We start from the raw sequence: 21054 nt of genomic DNA, 5'->3' as shown, positions 1-21054 counted from the left end.
GAGGTGAAAAATTGGAACAAGAGGTTTGGCAATTGTTAATGCTGTAAAGTTACCCATGTATATATCCTGTAAATAAAAGGCTATTAAATAAAAAAAAAATATAATACACTGTGGGAGATTTGACCTTTCTCTAAGCAGCGAGATGGTACAGTAGATAGAGTGCTGGGTCTGGACTAAAAAGGATTTGAGTTCAAATTCAATCTCAGAGATTTACTAACTCAGAATTAGTGTTAGTATTAGGAGTGATCCTGGGCTAGTTACTTAATCTCTGTCAACCTCCCTTTCCTCAGTTGTAAAATGGATATTCTAACATCAACTTCCTCACAAGGGATGCATATATATATACACAGTTATATGTAAATATGTATATGTACATTTCCATACACATCTATGTGTATGTATGTATACACATGTATGTCTATAATGGGTATGTGTGTCTATACATGTAGATATGTGCAGATATCTGAATATATGTAAATACATGGAGAAAGATTCAGAGACAGAGAAGCAGAGACTGAGATATTAGGAAAGACAACAAGAATGTTAGGGTGAGGAGGATGGGAAAGAATTTGCCAGAAAAAGAGCAGAGGAGAGACATTTCAGACATAGGGGACAAAGAGAAAAAAAAATGTCTAGATAAATTGTTGAGTGGACTTGGGGGAAAGAGCTGCTGGAGAATAAGATTAAATAAGACTACAAAGGTAGCATGATGCAGATTGTGGAGGGTTTTGATTGGCAAGCATAGGATTTTGAATTTGACTTGGTAGGTAATAGGGAGATTTTGAGCAGAGGATTGACTTGGTCTTTCTGTTGTTCATTTTTCCATGTTGACTGGAACGTCTGTCTTGGTGGTATAGAAACCTGATCCCTGCTCTCCTACTTACTTTGCCTAAATCACCTTTCTTTGGATCTCAGTTTCCTGTTCTGTTACATGGAGTCAGCTTTAGATGACTTAAGATGTCCTCTTCCAGCTCAAAATCTATTCTTGGAGCCCATTACTTGGCTCTTCCCATCTGTTGATGTAAGTTTAAGTTTCTCAGACCTTTGCTCCCTTCTTGGTCACCCTCCCTCTCACTTTCTTAAGATTGTGGTCAGTTTTCTCTTAACCCTTTCTATCCTTCCCTACTTCTCTTGGTGCTGCTGGATTTCCTCTAATAAAGGACTAAAAAGAATTTCTAACTTCTTAATTTCTAAGATAGCAGTGGGTCTGTCACTTTGGAGGAGGAGGAGGAACACATAGAATAAGCTTCTAGTAAATCAGTCTGTCAACATTTATTAAGCTCCTACTATGTGGCAGGTGCTAAATACCTGCTAAATACAGTGCAGTCTACCAGAGCCATGCCAGGAAACTGAATTGCTACTATTTGAATTGTCCTAGGAAGATGCTGAAGATCCCCTTGCAGAATAAGATTCCAGACACTGAGGTTCTTTCTCAGTGAGACAAACTGCCAAGCTTTCCAATTCTACCGTAGAGAGCACAACTCCGCTGGACTGCCACATTGTTTGAATGCCAAATGTACCCTTGCCAAAAAGACTATTTTATGGAGAGCTCACACCGGGTAAGCGTTTACAAGGGGGTCAGAAAAATCCATACAAGGACACTCTCAAGGTCTCTGTTAAGAACTTTAGGATTGATTGTATGACATGAAAGATTGGCACAAGATCACCCAGCACAGCATGCCCTCGTCAGAGAAGGTGCTGTGCTCTATGAGCAAAGCAGAATTGAGTTAGCTCAGAAGAAATATAATGCAAAGTTAGAGAAGCCCCCAAATGTTTATAAGTGTCTGACCAATCCAAGCTCGTATTGCTTTGATCAGTGACTGTCAGACACACACTGTAACTCTGCTCTGACCTAGTGATATCAGTTTGGTACTTTTCAAGAATATAGGATAACAATCAATTAATCAACCAGCTAAAGGATACAAAGAAAGGCAAAACTCAAAACAAAATAAACAGAGACCCTCTCAATGCCTGCTCACGTCATCACAGTCTGATGGGGGAGATGATGTGCAAGCATCTATGTACAAATGAAAAACATAGCAGGAGGGCACTTTGTAGCTATTCCATTTGATTGTTCTTTGGAAATGAATACAGGCAACGTTCCTTTCCTCTTCAAGGTTGATTCAGTCTGTAGAAAGAAACACACAGACAAACGCAAAGAGTGTTTTATTAATTAATTGTGAAAATATTTATCAATAAGTCTCTATACATATGTATGTAGTGTATTTTGATGAAGTGAGTCCATAAGTTTTCTGCATCAATACTTGGAGAATGATATAGATGCCATATTCTTTTGCTTAACTATATAAAGATAAATATAGGAAAATGTTCTTTTTTAAAGCGGATTTTTTTTATTATAAAGTATTTGTAATAATGTGAGTCTTACAAATGTTCAAAAAATCATGTCTTAAAAACAGCAGGAAAAATTGGATATAACTTCAGAAGAAAGGCAGTAAGCTTTAAGAAGGATTGGAAAAGGTATGTGTGTGTGTGTGTGTGTGTGTTTTAGGATATGGGACATTAGTGGACAAATAAAGGAAGTCAGGGAAGCCAGGAGGTGAAACTGAAGAAGGAGAATTTCAGGCATGGCAAAATCCAGTAAATATGCTTGGAATTAAGAAATGGAGGGTAATGGGTGAAGAACAGTAAGGAAATAAGGTTAGGAAGACTGGAAAGAGAGGAAGGGGCTGGCTCATGAAAGACTTTTTTTTTTAATAATAGCTTTTTATTTTCAAAATACTGCAAAGATAATTTTCAACATTTACCCTTGCAAAACTTTGTTTCAAAACTTTCTCCCTTCTTTCCCCCACCTCCTCCCCTAGACAGCAAGTAATCCAATATATGTTAAACATGTGTAGTTCTTCTATACATATTTCCATATTTATCATGCTGCACAAGAAAAATCAGATAAAAAAAAGAGGAAAAAAATAAAAAGCAAGCAAACAACAACAAACAGGTAAAAAAAAAAATGCTATGTTGTGATCCACATTCAGTCCCGCTTTGTGGATGCAGATGGCTCTCTCCATAATTATATTGGAATTGGCCTGAATGACCTCATTATTGAAAAGAACCACCTCCATCACAATTGATCATCATATAATCTTGTTATTGCTATGTACAGTATTCTTTTGGTTCTACTCAATTCACTTAGTATCAATTCAAATAAGTCTCCCCAAATCTTCAGATTTTTCTGAAATTATACTGCTGGTTGTTTCTTATAGAATAATAATATTTCATAACATTCATATACCATAGCTTATTCATGAAAGGCTTTAAACCAAACAGAGGATTATATATTTGATCCTGGAGATGATAGGTGATACTGGAGTTTGTGTATGTATGTATGTATGTGATTTCATACAACCATGTACTAATCACACAAAGAAAAAGGGGATAGACCTTGCTAAGGGGGAAGTGCTGGTCTTACATCTCATCCCCAGATCTTTAGACTCTTTAGGAGAAAGGTCTAACAATGTATGGAACAGATAAGGAAATCCTTCTGGGAACTCAGAACTCCCTATTGGAATTTAGGCCATCCAGTAAGAACCTGATATTAGATAAAGAATAGGGCTTCAGAATCAGCAGAACCCACAAGTTATTACATTTATGCTTATGAACCAATACTTTTCCTTCCCTCTCAGCTACAAAAGGAGATAATTGGATTAAATGATCTCTACTGCCCTTTTCATTTCTAGGTCGTTTAAGTCCTGTGTATAGTGGGCAGGTCCACAAGGAAATAATTCCTTTTCTCATAATCCTGCGGGTGGGGGGGGGGGGGCAATGATTGGGAGAATGTAGTTTCTACGAGAGAGAAAGTTGTAACCACATGTGAAGATGGCAGGGTTATCCGGGAGTCATGGTCGCAATCAAGATTTCATCAACAGCTGGGACAGTTGGGTTAGAGATGGAGAGTGTCTGAGCCAAGGAGAATATAGAAATTTTGATCATCTGGATATTCTGTGCAGATGTTCAGAGCACTCAGGGCCAGAACTGAGATGAATTGAGCTACTGTCTTCTCTGAAGTCCCAAATACACCCATATCACTGGTATTGCTGTGATTGGTGTTTGTTTGAGTTTTTGTTTATGGCAGAACAGGGAATGACCCCTCTAGGTGGAAGGAAAGGAGGCAGTCTTACTCTCTTATTAACTTTCTTTGAAAATGAAATCCATTTCTGCCTTCATAAGCTTTGCAATAAACATATTTTATGTTTAATGCTTGTTGTTGGACTGGGTTGCTTGCAGCTAAACTCTCTAAGAGAGAATAAGAAATAAGTCAAATTCAGATGTTCTCAGAAAAACCCAGAAAGAGAAAGAAAGTAGCTTTTTGAAAGTCACATAATGACTTTGGAAAAAATCTAGGCTAAAGCCCAGGACCCAGGTCTTTTTTTAAGCTGCAAAGAAAACCATTGATCCATTTTGGAGAGAGGGTACATTGTGAAAACTTAGAAACCTCTATCTTGTGTGAACTGGGTGGGATTCATGAGCATTTAATCTCAGCTGCCAAAATGAATCATAAAGAAGATTTGCAGCATAAATTTGGCAATTTGAAGCTGATAGTTCGAGCTCATCTGCTTATTCCATCTGACTGAATATAATAAATGCACGTGGCGTCACATGGCCTCCATTTTTTTAGGAGTGGGAAAATAACAGCTGCAGGTTCCCAGGGTGACATTACTATATGAAAGCCCAGGATGAAGGTGCAATTCCTGCCCTCTGCTAATTTGACAAAAGGCATCAATGAGTGAAGTGGAAAGAGCTCTAGGTGGACGGGCAGAAAGTCTGAGTCTTACAGTGCTCTGATATTCACCCAATGACTGGGTGTGTCATTTTAAACCACTCATTGTTCATCTCTCTGAGCCTTCATTTCTCATCTCTAAAATGGGAATCATAAACCCCGCCCCAATAAACTCATTTAGAAGCTTGGAAGCTCAAATGAGAGCATAGGATCATCCCATGGTTGGGAGATTGGCCAAAAGTGAGGGAGCTAAAATGTATCAGAGCTGGGATTCAAAACCAGGTTGTCCAACTCTTAAAAAAAAAAAACACCTTAAAAAAATAAATCTTTCTAATAACACGCTGCTTCTAATAGTTGTTGAAATGAAATGAACAAAATTCAAAATTCGTCAGATGCTATGTAATAGGAGTATGGAACCATCTTTAAATGCCCACAAACAATGCCCCATTGGTTTTATGGTTACAAGCAAAACCTTAATAAAGAACAGTTCATATTTCTGCATCATATTATGGAAAATACACTGAGATTTGGAGGCAGACAATATGAGTTAAAATTCTTGCTCTGCTACTTTTTACCTGTGTAATTTTGCTTAAATTGCTTAACCTCTCAGGACCTTAATTTCCTTGTCTGTAAAAAGAGACAGACTAGATGACCAAATTTCTATTGATCAGTCGATCACTGTCAACACTTAATTCCTCCTCCTCAGACTTGGGATTTTCTATCTCACTGCAGATAGCTTCTCTACCAGACAAGGAACTGTAGCCAGGATGAGAGACAGAAGATCTCAGTCATGTTTGTTGATTGTTGGGATCTGTCCATACTGTTCAAAATTTTAAAAAATAATTGGTTCTGGGGTAGCAGCAATAGTCGAGCAGTTGTAAAATCTAAGAACTTCAGAAGTGAAAGGGACCTTAAAATAGAGATAGACTTTGGACAACTGGAAAGATTCTCAAACATCATCTAGTTTAAACTAGTTCATTTAAACTTCATGAGTTCTATAGAAGGATAGTGTCTAATGTCACATACTATCTAAGAGGAAAAGTGAGGGGAAAGATGGAAAACAGATTGAATGGGATCCCAATCTATAATTTTCTTGGTAAAGGGTCATCTTTAATGCTTCCAAATGGCAACAGTTTAGTAACATGAGTCTTGTCTGGAGATATTGAGAAATTAAATGACTTTCCCCAAAGTGCAGAGCCTTTATATGTCAGAAGCAGTAACTGAAACCAGGTCTATCTGACTCTGAGGTTAGCTCTCAATATAATAAGCAATGCTGCCTATAAAATGCACATTCTTTTGGAAAAATCTGCTCTTTATACTTGAATGTAAATTTATTTAATCATATTGCTTTCCAAGGCCTACCTGTGATTGGCCACCATGGAACTTTGATTGAATAGAGAATTGTAGAGGATGGATGGTGATTTTCTACCAGAGGGCTCTATGAAGAAGAGAACACAGTATAAGAAAGGAAAACCACTACCACACCACCATAATAATAATAACAAAAAGAAATGATTTTAATTATTATAATGTATCAGCTTGAATCAGGAGGACCTGAATTCAAAATCAGTCTCATACACTGACTAATTGTGTGAGCCTGGGAAAATTACTAAAGCTTTCTCAACTTCACTTTCTTTACCTAAAAAATGGGGATATAATAATACCTATTATATAGGATTGCTATAAGGATAAAATGAAATAACATATTTAAAGCACCTTGTAAACCATAAAGAGCTATACTAGTGTTAGTAATAGCAATAGTAATAATAATAATAAGAAAAAGAATGATACTTATTATTATTGAAAAGCAATAAGGTATAAAGGCAATGAAAGAGTTGCCCTGAAGCCAAAAAAACTTATGTTCAAGTCTTGCTTCTGTTGCATAATGACTGAGTAAATCTGCCCAAGGGTTAGTAATATTAACCACTCTGTGCTCTATGCCCCAGCTTTTTAAATTGTAGTGTTCTGACATTCCCTCCAATGACTAGCTGTATCACTTTAAACAGCTCATTGTTCACCTCTCTGAGCCTTCATTTCTCATCTCTAAAATGAGAATCCTAAACCCTGCCCTCACATAATTGATTGTGGGGATTGCGAAATTATGATTATATGCAATAAGATTTGTATGCCTATTTTATATACTTATATACCTGAGCCCATGTAAAAATTTCTCAAGCAAAAAGGGATCACAAGTTGAAAAAGTTAAGAAGTCTTGTTCTAGCTCCTGTCAAATTCATATAGAAACATATACCGACTTAGAAAAACAAATTAATGGAACTATGTTGTATTGTATTTTCATTTTAATCTGTTTCGTCCAGATGCTGCTCAGGCTTCTATAGGATATTTTTGCTGTAGGAAATTCTCTAAAACTACAAAATGTAAAGGAATTTATCATACCCAGGAGTTCCTTATACCAATAAAACCACAGGTCCTGTCCTTATCTTTATTATTAGGATCTAAAGAGGGAAGTAAGGGAATAAGTATTTATTAAGAACCACTATGTATTAGGTACTAGGCTAAATACTTTACAAATATTGTTTCATTTAATCCTTATAATAATCATGTGAGGTACATGCTATTATTACTCTCATTTTATAGATTGAGAAATTGTAGTAGAATAAGTTAAGTAATTTGCTCAAGGTCACATAGCTAGTAAATGTCTGAGGTCACATTTGAACTCAAGTATTCCTGAATCCAGGAATCAGGACCTGATTCCAGGTGCAGCACCATCTAGCTTACTTTTAAAAACAAGAAGGGAAATAGCATTCAATTGTGCATCAGACTACTCTATGAGTTTATCCTTTCTTTGCAGAGGAAATGGAATAATCAGTCTATTTTCTCTGCTTCTTTCTTGAACACTGGGAAAGATGGCCAAAGGATTATGATATCCCCTCACTGAGGGTGCTGGAGATGTGTGGTATAAAAAGACTTGGTGGTGGCCAAGTCCCTATCTCAAGGCATTTGACAGAGACATTTGGATATAAACAGCATTTGACAGAAGAGAGGATAAAGAGTGATAAGAAAGAGTGATATACCTTTAAGGGATTTTGGAGATAATATAATTTAATTACTATAATGCAGAAAACAGGTCTGAGAGGGCTGCTATTGTTATAGTTGTTATTGTTGACCCTTTATTCTCTTTTTAAAGTATATGTTAAATACAATATTTGTATACATGTCTATACAGTTATTTTGCTGCACAAGAAGAATCGGACTTTGAAATAATGTAAAATTAACCTGTGAAAGAAATAAAAAATGCAGGCGGACAAAAACACAGGGATTGGAAATACTATGTAATGATTCACATTCATTTCCCAGAGTTCTTTTGCTAGGTGTAGCTGGTTCTATTCGTTATTGAACAAATGGAACTGATCTGGTTCATCTCATTGTTGAAGAGGGCCATGTCTATCATTGATTGATCATCATATAGTATTGTTGTTAAAGTATATAATGATCTTCTGGTTCTGCTCATTTCATTCAGCATCAGTTCATGGAAGTCTCTTCAATCCTCTCTGTATTTATCCTGCTGGTCATTTCTTACAGAACAATAATTCATATATCACAATTTATTCAGCCAATCTCCAATTGATGGGCATCCATTTATTTTCCAGTTTCTTGTCACTACAAAGAGTGGCCCTTTATTCTCAAAAAGAACCAATGACACCACAAGAATAATGTCCTAACTTGTGAGTCAATAGCCTTGGAAGCTCATACAATTTAACAATCATATAAAAGAAAGAAAAATAACATATAAAATATAAAATCAAAAGCAGGACCTTAGAATTAATTTGAGAATTGCTTCAAAAGTGCATTAAAAATATTGATAGATGCATTAAAAATCGAAATGAGTTGAGGTTGGTAAAATCTACAAAATCATGATTGTTGCTGTTATTTTAATTTTTCTGGAGCATAAGGATGCTCAAAGATGAGAGGGTGTGATCACTGCTTGGATGGTCAGATGAGGCAGAATGATTGTTAGGATGATAAATTCACTTCTGTTCCTGTTTTCTTCTTCCAAAAAGAATAATTCTTGGCAAGATTATATGATGATCAATTTTGATGGATATGACACTTTTCAACAGTGAGGTGATTCAGGCCAATTCCAATGGTCTTGTGATGAAGAGAGCCATCTGTACCCAGAGAGAGGACAGTGGGAATTGAATGTGGACAACAACATAGTATTTTCACTCTTTTTTGTTATTTGATTGCTTTTTGTTTTCTTTCTTACTTTTTTCCTTTTTAGAATTTTTTTATGTACCAAACATGTGCATGGGTAATTTTTCAACCCTGACCCTTGCAAAACTTTCTGTTCCAAATTTTTCCCTTTTTCCTCTCTTTCTTCTCCCCTAGATAACAGGTAGTATTTTTTTCCTTTTTGATTTGATTTTTCTTGCACAGCATACTGTGGAAATATGAATAGAAGAATTGCATATGTTTATATACATTGGATTACTTGCTATCTGGGAGGAAGTGAGGGAGAAAAAAAGTTTGGAGCACAAGATTTTGCAACTGTGAATGTTGAAAATTATCCATGTATATGTTTTGAGAATAAAAAAGGTTTAATTAAAAATTAAAAAATAATTCTTGGGCTGAGGATATGGGAAAAAAGAATTCTATAGGAAGTAGCAACTCGAGAAAATTAAGGAAATAGTAAGAAGATTTCAGTGAGCATAAATAAGCATAAAACCTATGCAATTCCTGACCCTCTCTTGGAAATCTTTGAAAGACTGAGAATTGGACAGATAACCAGGACTAGATTAAAGTCTAAAAACTATAAATCAATAGTGAGTGTGACTTTTAATTCTTGGTAAAATTCTAATACATATTTAAGGGGAAGGTTTGGGACAATTTAGAAAGGGAAATGTTGACTGTGTAAAGTCAGCATGACTTTATTAGAATTAATGATGTCAGGGTAACCCTCCTTCCTTTTTTTTGTCCCCATCTCCATCATGCTGAAATTGTAGAGCTGACCATGGGCTGAGCTCACTAATGATCAGCTTATGAATTTTAATCTGCTCCATTTCCATTATGGACTACTTTTCTTGTCTTTTGGCAACCTACTGGCCTCTCAATTCTGGGTCATAGTGATATTGTTCTCGAACACTTCAGTTACAGTTCTTGAGCTCAAGAGATTTGCCAGCTTCCATGTCCTTAGTAGTTGGGACTATTTAAGCAAAAAATTTGTTACAGGATGTCATCAGAATGTTAATTTCCTTGGTAAAAACATAAATAATGATGATAATTAGCTAGCATTTCTATGTTGCTTTTATGTGCCATTGTTCTAAGTTCTAGGCTTTACAAACATCATCTTATTTGATCCTGGGAGGTAGATGGTTTTGTTTTCCCCATCTTAAAGTTGAGGAAACTGAGGGAAACAGAAATTAAATGACTTGCCCAGAATCCCAGAGCTAGTAAGGAGCCTACATCAGTTTGAAATTGTTTTCCCTGACTTAAAGTCTAGCACTCCAACTACTGTACCATTGAGCTCTTTAACTAATACTTTAATAATTAACACCTTATATTTGATTACCTACCTCCACTTTCCTTTACAACATTGTTGTTAGCTCCTGTTAGCTGTTTCAATAAGGAAAAAGCAGAAAAACCTGTACTTCTTTCATATGATTCTGGATTGTGGAAATTGTATCCAAATGGGTCACTGATTCAGGGAATTGCTCTGTGCTATGAGCATAGAGCTTGAATCCCTTGATTCAGAGATGGGATTCTCATGAAGTCATGTAGACCAGACTAAGGAAGATGGTTTATTATTCGGACATAGAGGTCAAATTCCCTCTTACTGCTTTTAGCAGAACTTTCAATAGAAATTGGCACAATAGTCCTTCCAGAGAAGTGGAATTAAGGGATTTATCAAGACTGAAAATATGTGAGCTAAATTGACCAGAAGTAGGTAGATCAGTGGATAGAGTTCAGACACCAGCTGTGTGACTCTGGACAAGTAACTCCACCCTGTTTGCCTCAGTTTCCTCATCTGTAAAATGAGATAGAGAAGGAAACGAGCAATCACTCCAGTATCTCTGCCAAGAATATGCCAAATGAGATCATGAAAAATTGGACATGACTGAAAAATGACTTAACAAGAGCAATATTTATGGAACAGTGTTTTTTCTTGACCTTGCTTCCTGTTTCTCCCTCCTTTGACAGATAATAGTGATGATGATGGTGATAATGATGATATATTATATATTTCTAAAGATTGCATTCATTTAAACTGCATAATGACCCTATGATGTAGTTGCTTTTATTATTCTCATTTTACAAATGAGAAAAGGGAGGTTGAGAATGAATGGTCAAGTACTTTGCCCAGAATTATGTAGTTAGCAAGTATCTGAGTCAGGATTCCAACTGAGCTCTATTTGTTCTGATCTTCCTAACTTCCAGCCTACCCACCTCACTGACAGGTGCCAAAGAGGCAGGAATTGTCTCTCTGCTTTTATCCATCCAACAAAATACAGAACTTTTGGCTAAATTCCATCCATATGCTCCTACTCCCCTTTTCCTTCTGGTAGTCCAGGAGATCTCAGCTGCTCCTCCCAGCCTTGCTTGCTGTTCTGTACCTGCACTGACCTGGCGGTAACAGAATAGCCTAAGCTTGATTTCTCAAATGTTTCCTTTCCTTTCTATCTCCTCCTTTTCCTCACTTTTAAGAGATGAGAAGGCCTTGTTTTCCTATTTCTGGATTGGTCTTGCTAGCTCAATCCTGGCGTCAGTCATAATCCATTGTAATCTTCTTTGTAGAAATAATCATAGGCTTCATATGTGTAGGATTATTGTTAAGAATTCTCTTTTCATTATATAGGTGCCATTTTGATGGATTGGTAAGTTTGTTACTGAGCTAAGAATTATCCCATCTATGTTCTGATGATACCCATTTAAGTACCTCTTTTTATTTTTTATTTTTTTCCTCTTTTATGATTTCTTTATTTTTATATTTTCAAAATATATACATGGATAATTTTCAACAATCATTCTGGCAAAACCTTGTCTTCCAAATTTTCCCCTCTCTTCCCCTACTTTCTCCCCTAGATTGCAAGTAATCCAATATATGTTAAACAATATGTTATAATTGCAATTCTTTTATACATATTTCCACAATTATCATGTTACATAAGAAAAATCAGATCAAAAAAGAAAAAAAAAGAAAAAGAAAATAAAATGCAAGCAAATAACAACAAAGAGTGAAAATACTATGTTGTGTTCCACACTCAATTCCCGCAGTCCTCTCTCTAGTTGCAGATGGTATTCTTCATTACAAGACCATTGGAACTAGCCTGAAACATCTCATTGTTGAAGAGAGCCATCTCCATCAGAATTGATCATTGTAAATATGTCTTTTTTAAGAAAAATTGTCTAGTTAATTATTTCTTTTTCTAAAGCAAAGTCTTCTAGTTACTTTTTTTTTTAACAGAGATCACATTTATAAGAATACTATCACGAAACCAAAAAGACCCAGAAGTCCATCATTTTGGGAGGTATAGCAAATTCAAAAGAAGGTTGAAGTTATTAAGAGGAAGTCCAAAAGTACAATAGCTTGCCTTAAGAAGCAGTGTGTCCCCTTCTCATTGAAGGTATTCAAAAACAGGTTGAGGGACTACTTATTGGTTGTGTGATTAGTGGGGATTCCTTTCACATACAGAATGGACTAGATGGCCACTAAAGTCTTTTTCAGCTTTACATTATATGAGTCTATGATTTGGGCAATCACTGGGCAAGTCATTTTTTGTACTGCATCTCAGTTTCACAATTAATAATCAAATTCTCAAAGAATTTCAGCATTGCAAGACACAGATAACCTACCTACAACAACCTGATCTTCATCTCTAACATTCCACCAAACATGGTTATACCATCTTTCTCTGTCTGTCTCTAGTGAGGGTTTATAGTCACTTAATCTCTCCTTGAGAAATCTCTTGAGACATCTCTTACTGTGTCCATATTTTCTCTCGTTCTCTATCATCATCTCTAGAGAGGGGTCATTTATCCCTTCTGTTTCTTGCCTAATGGGGTAGTGGTACAGAAAAGAAGGCACTGGCCACTTGGGGCCTGATAGAGAAGGGGGAACAAACTTGGGGGGAAGCTAGGAGTTCTATATGGCATTAGGTGGAGAGGAAGTTCATTTCCAACATGGGTGCAAGAAATGGAGACAAATGATTATATAGTGGGAACAAATTATCCAATGTGATTGTAATGTAGAATAATATGTATTGAGCCTAGAAAGGCAGCCTGGAAGCAGATTTTGAAGGTTTTTTTTAATGTCTTGTCTTCATTTTTATCCCAGGAACTGGTTTCTCCAAGTTATTGATAATCAGTCCAATATAGAGTTTCCCCTTACTTTTTTCTTTGCTCCTGCTCCCTTGTTTACTCCAAGTGGTCTTTTCTATGAACTCATATAACAAAAACACTTTTGTTCTATTTTTTATTAATCTTCATCCAAACACTTTCTAACTCTGACTCATCATTTTCCTCAAATGAGTGTATTTTCATACAGTAGGATGCTACCTTATCACTTTTTCTTGTTTCTTTTGAGTAAGTATACTCATCCAGAGCCATAGTTGTCATTGATTTCATCCTGCCAAATTTTAATGATAAGTAACTCGAATTTTCACTTGACATCTCCAACTCCTTTTTCTTGTTACTTAAACTTTGAACTTTTGTAAAAAACATTCTATACTAGTTTTACTACTAACTCCATTCTTAGACTTTTGTCTCCTGTGAACTTCTTGGTATCTCAATTGCTATTACATTTTCTTCAATGTATTTATTTACTCTGTAGCTCCGTGAATAGTTTTCTTCCTTTCCCTAACCCCTCACTTTTTTTCGTTTAATATACTTTTGATTAGATTTGCAAGACAGCTGGTAAATACATTTTTACTGCACTTTACTATGTATACTTCATCCCTGGCCAGGAATCTATCATGTCTAAATTTTAAATTCATTCTTAAACACCACCTCCTTAGCCAGGGGTTTACTTCCCAAATGAATTTTTCTCCTCTGTATTATTTGCTTTCTATGAACAACAGTGACAAAATCCAACCTCCCAAAGGCTATGAGTTCTTTGAGGACAGGGAATGTTTTTGCCTTTATTTTCATAGCAGTTTTTTATATTTAGTTTTCAGTATTTAATTAAATAGGTACTTAATAAATGTTTGTTGACTTGTTGACAATATATGTTTTTCTGGTCTTCAATTTCCTGTCCAGGACTCTGTAATCTTTAGTGATATTTTTTAGGTTCCTTTTGGCAACATCATCAGAAGTATCTGACCAAAATCCATTTTGCGAAGATTTGGAAGGTTCTCCATCATTGAATACGTGCTCTCAGAACATAACAGACCTTTTCATTGTTGTTATGTAATCAATCAACAAGACTATAATCAAATCTCAGTTCCTTGAGCAGGGAATCAAATCATTGCCATTATTTATAGCTTTTTCCCCTCTGACTCCTGATGGATGATCCCTCACCTGATAATTTCTATGGCTCTCTTATATCATCCTTGAGAGTGTGAGCAGCTGTTTCCTCCTCAGAGCAACCAGCTTCCCTCTTATAGAGGAGCCTCAAATCTGTCTTTTAGCTGACAGGGCATGTTTCCTTTCCTTCCCTTCCTCCACTGCCTAATCCACTCTCTGGCTTCCTAATGAGAATCAGCTCTCCCCTTCTTCATACCAAAGCAGTCTCATTGAAGACTCAGTCTTTAAAAAACAGACTTTTGTAACATACTTCCATTCTAACATGCATCTTCTATCCTAGTTATACCCTTCATTCACCATGTGACTTTGACTACATCATTTACCTTCTCTGAACTTTAGTTTCTTCATCTCTCTACCCTCCTCCCACATCATAATAATATTGTCCTACTTAGCTCAGTGGGAAGTTGGGAAGGTAAAATAAAACAATCAGTTGAAAAAAGGTTTTTAAAATGTTTCATTCAAATGAAAGGTAGGGGTGATATTTACTTCCCACTTTAATGTCCTGGAAGTTTATTACTCTCATTACTCACCCTTTCCCTCTTCTCTTTCCATTTATCCCTTCCCATGGTTCCTTGGAAGAGGTTTGCTATACCATTTGCCAGAAAGCTCTTTGGCAGTCCTGAGCAGTGAATGATGTGCCTGCTGCTAAGGTCATTCCCATCAGCACCTGGATCCAATATTCTAATTCCAATAGCAGAACATCCAGAAATGGGTCTCACTATGTCCAGCCAGTTAGAATTACAGACTTTTAAATTGGAGGGACTCATTTTTCAGGTCCAATTTGCCTCATCGCCCTTCTTTCCTTCTATTTCTAAACTGCTGAAGTCAGACTATTTTCATCAAATATTACTTTGTCCCTTTCATCTTCACCTTTCCAAGGCTCATCCCATCCATTCCATTACAAATGTTATGCTTCTATCTCTAATGGCTCAAAATAAGTTTAATTCTGAATAAGCCTTCCTCTATCATTCTCAACCTCAGTGAAATCCCTCTCCTTGGAATTCCTGATACCCTTATTGTTTTGTTTGTTTTGCCCTTCGTCACATAGGTGCAGTGATTATTTCATTCATCAAAGTCTTGTCTCGCCAATCATCCAGGGAGCTACATGGGGTTAGGGATTTCATCTGTCCTTTTTCTATTTCCCCCAACTACCAAACCCAAGTCTAGGGAACATATCTCCATGCTCTAATCTCAACAATAAGGACACATTGAATATTTACAATTTTCTAAAACCTTTGGAAGAATATAAAGGGATATAATATATAATCTGAGACTTTAGCCATCTGTAATCCAGTCACCTGGTAAATTTGGAGGAAATTGGAAACCAGAGACTCCAGCTTCTGATATTTTTCTTGTCACTGGACTGGCTAAGTGACCTTGGGCAAGGGGTTGGACTGGAAGCGTCTCTGTCAGCTTTGGCCTTCCAAATTCTATGTTCTTGGATCACTTTCATTCCTTTGTTCTATCTAAGATTTCTTCCAGCATTACCATTCAGAATCTTAAAGCTTCTTCTAACGTGGATTTTGTATGCATGTTATATGTGTTCTAAGGGACTCCCCAGTACTGACTTTCTGTGATTCCTTCTTTTGCATCTGTTAGTGGGCAAGAGCTATAGCCATTCATTCAACCAGGGCTTATTGAGTTCCTGCTGTGTCTCAGTTTTCTGCAAACTATCATTGCAATCCTGAGCAAGAAAGCTGTGGGCTTTCTGCATTGTAAATATGCTTATGAATTCCCTTATTTCTATAACTGTGTTATTTGTATAGGATCAAAGGATTGAGACAAAAAGTGATTTTTAGAGACTATCTAGGCTTTTCCTGAAGCAAATGCTTTAGGTTTATGTGACGGATCAAAGGTAATTTCAAGGGATTTCATTTGTTCTCTTTGCATGAAGGCTCATACATACCAGTAGTCCCCTTTAGGAATATGTGATTTTCTACTCTATCTAGGATAGAGGTTCTTAAGCCATTTAGCATTATGGATTCTTTTGACAGACTGGTAAAGTTTATAGATTCTTTCTCAGAAAAGTGCTCTTAAATGCATAAAATAAAATATATGAAATTACAAAGTAAACCAATTATATTGAAATAGTTGTTTATGCTTATAGGAATAAACATAGATATGGGTATATATACACATAAGTAAAAATATATTTACATATATATAGGTATATAGACATATATGTGTGTATGTATATATACCTACATATATATGTATGTACATCTACACATAAATAAGTTCATGGGCAGCAGGTAAAGAACTACTGAGCTGAGAGAATAACATTCTCATCCATCTAAAGGCATGAGGATGGGAGATGGGGACAATGCGACCTGGAAGGATTATGGCAATCTTCTAAGCTTTACAATTCCTTTCCAAAAGTTTCTCATCTTTCTTTTATACCTCAATGCTTCCTAAGACCTGCCCTAAGCAGGACAGAGAAGGTCATGAGAGGTATGAGTTCAGGGTTGGGACAATCCCTACTCCCCCTAAATCTCTCTCTGGTCTACCTGGCTGTCTCAGTTGCTTTTTCTGTAGGACAGCACATCTTCCCTAGGTAGGATGCAAGTTGAGGTAAGGAATAGGAACCAAAAAAAGGGACAAAAGTCAAAGCCTCCAAGAACAAAAGGGAGAGTACAAAAGGGTTTGGTATCCTGAGGAGGAGGGGAATGAATAATAATAATAATATGTAGTATTTAAATAGTAATTTCAAGTTTACAAAGCTGTTTATTATGGTACTCACCACAACCTCGTTAGGTAGGTATTTGTTATCAATTTCATTTTAATAGAAGAGGAAACTGAGATTGAAAGGATAAATGACCAGGCCATATATCTAACAATTGTCTAGGGGCAAAATTTGAACACATGTCTTTCAATATCCAGTTCTACCATGAGCTGCCAATAAGGAAGAAAAAGAACACTTCAGAGAAGGGAGAAAACAGCCTTAATTTTAAATAAATAAAATTCCTAAATTTTGCTAATGATCACAAAGGCTTTTTATCTTTACTAAGCAACTGCCCCACAATCACTGGGTCCAGTAGGCAGGGCTAGAATTATTATTCCCATATTTTAGATGAGTCAGGATAGATTAAGAAAAATGAAGTGATATATTTTTAGTTATGAACTATAGGCTACATTTGTCTAAGCAAATGAAAGGTAGAGACGAGATTTCAACTTGGGGCCTCCTGACTCCAATTCTAGTCTTATCCCAATGATAAGTACATTGTCTAGAATATGGTAAGTGCTTATAAATTAAAAATATATATATATAATGTTAAAATTAATATAATATAATTATATAAATACTATGTATAATACAAACATAAATTTATAAAATTATAAAATTTATAAAATTATAAAATAATTTTTATTGATTTTTTGTTGTTGTTGAGGGCCAACTCTGGCTATAGGCATAAGTTATTCATCTCAATTTAATTCACAAATATTTATGAAATAGTGAGAGAGCTTGGGAGCTAGAAGTACCTGGTTTCACATCCCACTTCTAATATATACTTCACGGTGATCCTATGAAGCCACTGAAATCTCATTGCTCTAGACAAGTCTCTGATTCTTAGTTGTGGAGAATATGATGTAGAAGAAATATGAGAGATTATCTAGTTCAGCCTTCTCTGAGGGCAAGGGTCACTGAGTTTTGTTGGGAACAGTTCTAGTGAAAGAATGTTTGGAGCTAGCTCTCTCTGTCTCTGTCTCTATCTCTGCCTCCCTGACATTGCAGGAATTCATCCTGTGATAGCTCTGGCAAGACTCCTTAAGTTCTTACTTGAACAGTTCTAGTGAAAGGAAGTTTCTTGGTGCATAACGAGCTGGTTTTATTTTTAAATGGCTCTAATTTTTAGGATGCTCACCTCTTAAAATGCAACTGGAATCCACTTCACTCCAGCCTCCTTATGTTATCCCTAGTTCAGCTTGGCTCCATGTCTGACATGACTGCTCCTCTCTGAAAAATAGACTGCAGTGTAGGTCGAAAGCAGATTCTAGTCTATGGGTGGCGTATAGAGAGAGGAAAGAATACTGGGTTTGGTGTCAGAGAAAAGAGTTTCCTGATTTCCTGTTCTTTTAAATGAGGGTCTTGAGCTAGATGACCTCTAACAATCCTTATAGTGCAAATAATAATAACAAAAATACATTCACCTTACAATTTATAGACCAGAGATCTTAGAATTTCAAGGTAGGAAAGTTGGTTCTGTCTCTGTCTCTCTCTATCTCTCTTCTCTGTTCATCTTTCTCTCCTTTTATTTGTCTCCTTCACTTACTCCCCTTTCTGCTCCCCTTTTCTTTATCTTTCCTTTCCTCTCATATTTCCATTCTCTCATTTTATTTTTAAAACATATTCATGGGTAATTTTTCACATTAACCTTTGCAAAATCTTGTGCTCTAATTTCCCCATCTCTTCTCCCCATCTTAGATGTCAAGTAATCCAATTTATGTTAAACATGGTAAAAATATGTTATTATTTCCATTCTCTTTTCTCATTTCTCTATCTCTCTGTCTCTTTCTCCTTCTCTTTCCTTCCTTTTCTTCTTCCTTCCGCCCTTCCTCTTTCCCTCCCTCTCTCTCTCTGTTTCTGTCTCTCTTTGTTTCTCTGTCTTTCCTCTATCTCTCTCTTCATTTCTCTCTGTCTTCCTGTTTCTGCCTTTCCCTCTGTCTCTGCCTTCCTGTCTCTGTCTCCCTCTGTCTCTCTGTTTCTTCCTCTCTGTCTCTGTCTGTCTGCCCCTCTGTCTCTTGCTGTATCCCTCCTCTGTCTCTCTGTCTCTGTCTCCCCCATCTCTCTCTGTTTCTCTCTGTTACTGTCTCTCTCTCTCTCCCCCACATCTCTCTCTATTTCTCTGTTTCTGTCTCTGAATCTCTGTCTGTCTGTCTCTCTGTTTCTGTCTTTCTGTCTCCCCCTGTCTTTCTCTGTCTCTATCTCCTCCCTCTGTCTCTGTTTTCCCACCTCTGTCTCTTTCTGTCTCAGTGAAAGAGGGAGAGAGAGACAGAGAGAGACTGATATCCTATATATATATAAAGTGTTTGAAGTACCTAGTCGGAAGAATGGACAAAAGCAAATAAAAAAATCTCATGAAACATTGGAGATGTGAAACTGTGTAGAAAGTCAACAAAATAAAGCATGAGACACAAAAAAACTATGGCTAGTTCTGGGTCAGAACAAGGGCAGAGATGGAGGTGAATTTGTTTATGAATATAGCCAGATGGAAATATGGAGCAGCATTCAGGATCCGGTTCAGCAGATTCCTCATGAAACTCTTCAAATTTAAAGCTACAAGCACTTACAAGTCTTTAGCATTTACAGAGCATTGGAGGAGTTCCAGAAATCAGCAGGTCAAGGTCAATGAAGTCTTTGTTTTCCTTGATTTCTCTGGACCTTAATTTCCTTATTTGTAAAATGAAGAGATTGGATCTGATGATCTCTAATGTTACTTTCGGTTCCATCTACATCTATCGTCCTAATGGAGCTCATGATCTAATTGGGGTGGTATTTGTAATACAGAATATGCTGTTTGGATTATAAGAGGAATACAAACAAAGGTTTCCTAGGAAGGGTGGATTCTTTCTGATGAAAGGTATTAGGTTCTTCTTCCTGGAAGGGATGGCATTTTTCTAGGTCTTTAAAAGAACATAGATTAAAAACTGGATGGGACTTTATAGGCTTTTTTTTCCCAGAGTCTTTTTCACCAATGAGCAAACTGAAACCCAAGGGAATTGAGTGACTTTTTCAAACTCATACAACAAGTAAATGGTAAGCATGAATCAAGCAGTTAGAGATGGGAGGGAGTAGGAGTTCCATGTGTTCAATATGAGCTTAGCAAAGGTATAGAGGCAAGAAAGTATAGGGCACATTCGCAGAACGAAGACCAAGATGCAGCTGGAAAACTAGGGTGGATTCAGATTGTGTAGGGTTTTGTATGCCAGACTAAAGAGAAAATTAAAGGGCCATCAGACTGTTAGCCTTTGGAATTGACAACGATTTTGTTCCTTTGGATTCAAACTGTTTTTTGATGGGTTTAAAGAGACCGGAAAAAAAAATCCCCTGCTGAGCACAGTTAACATCTCTAATGAAATACTCATGCAACCTGAGTGTTGGAAATAATCTCTCTGTGTAGGCACAAAGCCTCCTGGAGATACAGTGCTTGCACTAAAAAGGGGAACAAAGGAATCATAGAATCTTAGAATTAAAAACACAGAATGATAGAATCTTAAAATGATAATATCTTAGAATTACACATGTAGAATAATAGAATCTTGGAATTATAATTAGAAACAGAATAATAGAATCATGGAATTTCTGAATCAGAATAAAGTATTTGTACTTAGGGGTAGAATTTAAGTTGCTCATAATTTTGACCATGAGTGACCCCAGGAACAATGGAGAAATATGACAGTCTCAAGGAGGCTATAGGCATTGAGAGATGGGGAAGATGTCAAATTGATAAATCTGCAAAGTGGTGATCCTTTGTTTAATATTTTGATTATACCTTCAGGTGGATACACACATGGATGTGGATATATACATGAATAACCTTATTGAGAAATCCTGGGACAACTGAGCAGACCAATGAGCAGTAGAGCTAAGAGTAAATCCAGGTGTTTGAGATGGACAAACAACCATCAAAAAACAAAAACCACCATTGTACAAGTCTACAACTACTAATGGTTGACAAGTGTTTTTTGTACATGATTTTCACCTATGCAACACAACTCAGAATTTCTAGACTCTGAGATCCTGGGCAGTAGCATAAAAAGTTATGCCAGGGAGACGAAAACCGTGTGTCTGAGTGAGAGTAATGAATTCTAGTTTTTGGAAAAGAGGACAGATTTCTTGG

The 21054-nt window shown here is 36.5% G+C and overlaps 1 long non-coding RNA gene across 1 annotated transcript; it reads right to left on the bottom strand.

Annotated features, from left to right (window-relative positions):
* Positions 1-398: 398 nt before the first annotated feature.
* On the bottom strand, positions 399-18407 carry LOC116419863. Its single transcript, XR_004230187.1, has 3 exons — positions 18079-18407; positions 6098-6173; positions 399-2128 (listed from the first exon to the last, which is right to left on the bottom strand). It is a non-coding gene; the product is annotated as an uncharacterized LOC116419863 (long non-coding RNA).
* Positions 18408-21054: the final 2647 nt, after the last annotated feature.

Source organism: Sarcophilus harrisii, chromosome 6 (assembly GCF_902635505.1).
Source record: "Sarcophilus harrisii chromosome 6, mSarHar1.11, whole genome shotgun sequence".
Classification (NCBI taxonomy): Eukaryota; Metazoa; Chordata; class Mammalia; order Dasyuromorphia; family Dasyuridae; genus Sarcophilus; species Sarcophilus harrisii.
This window is presented reverse-complemented; position numbering and strand designations above follow the sequence as displayed.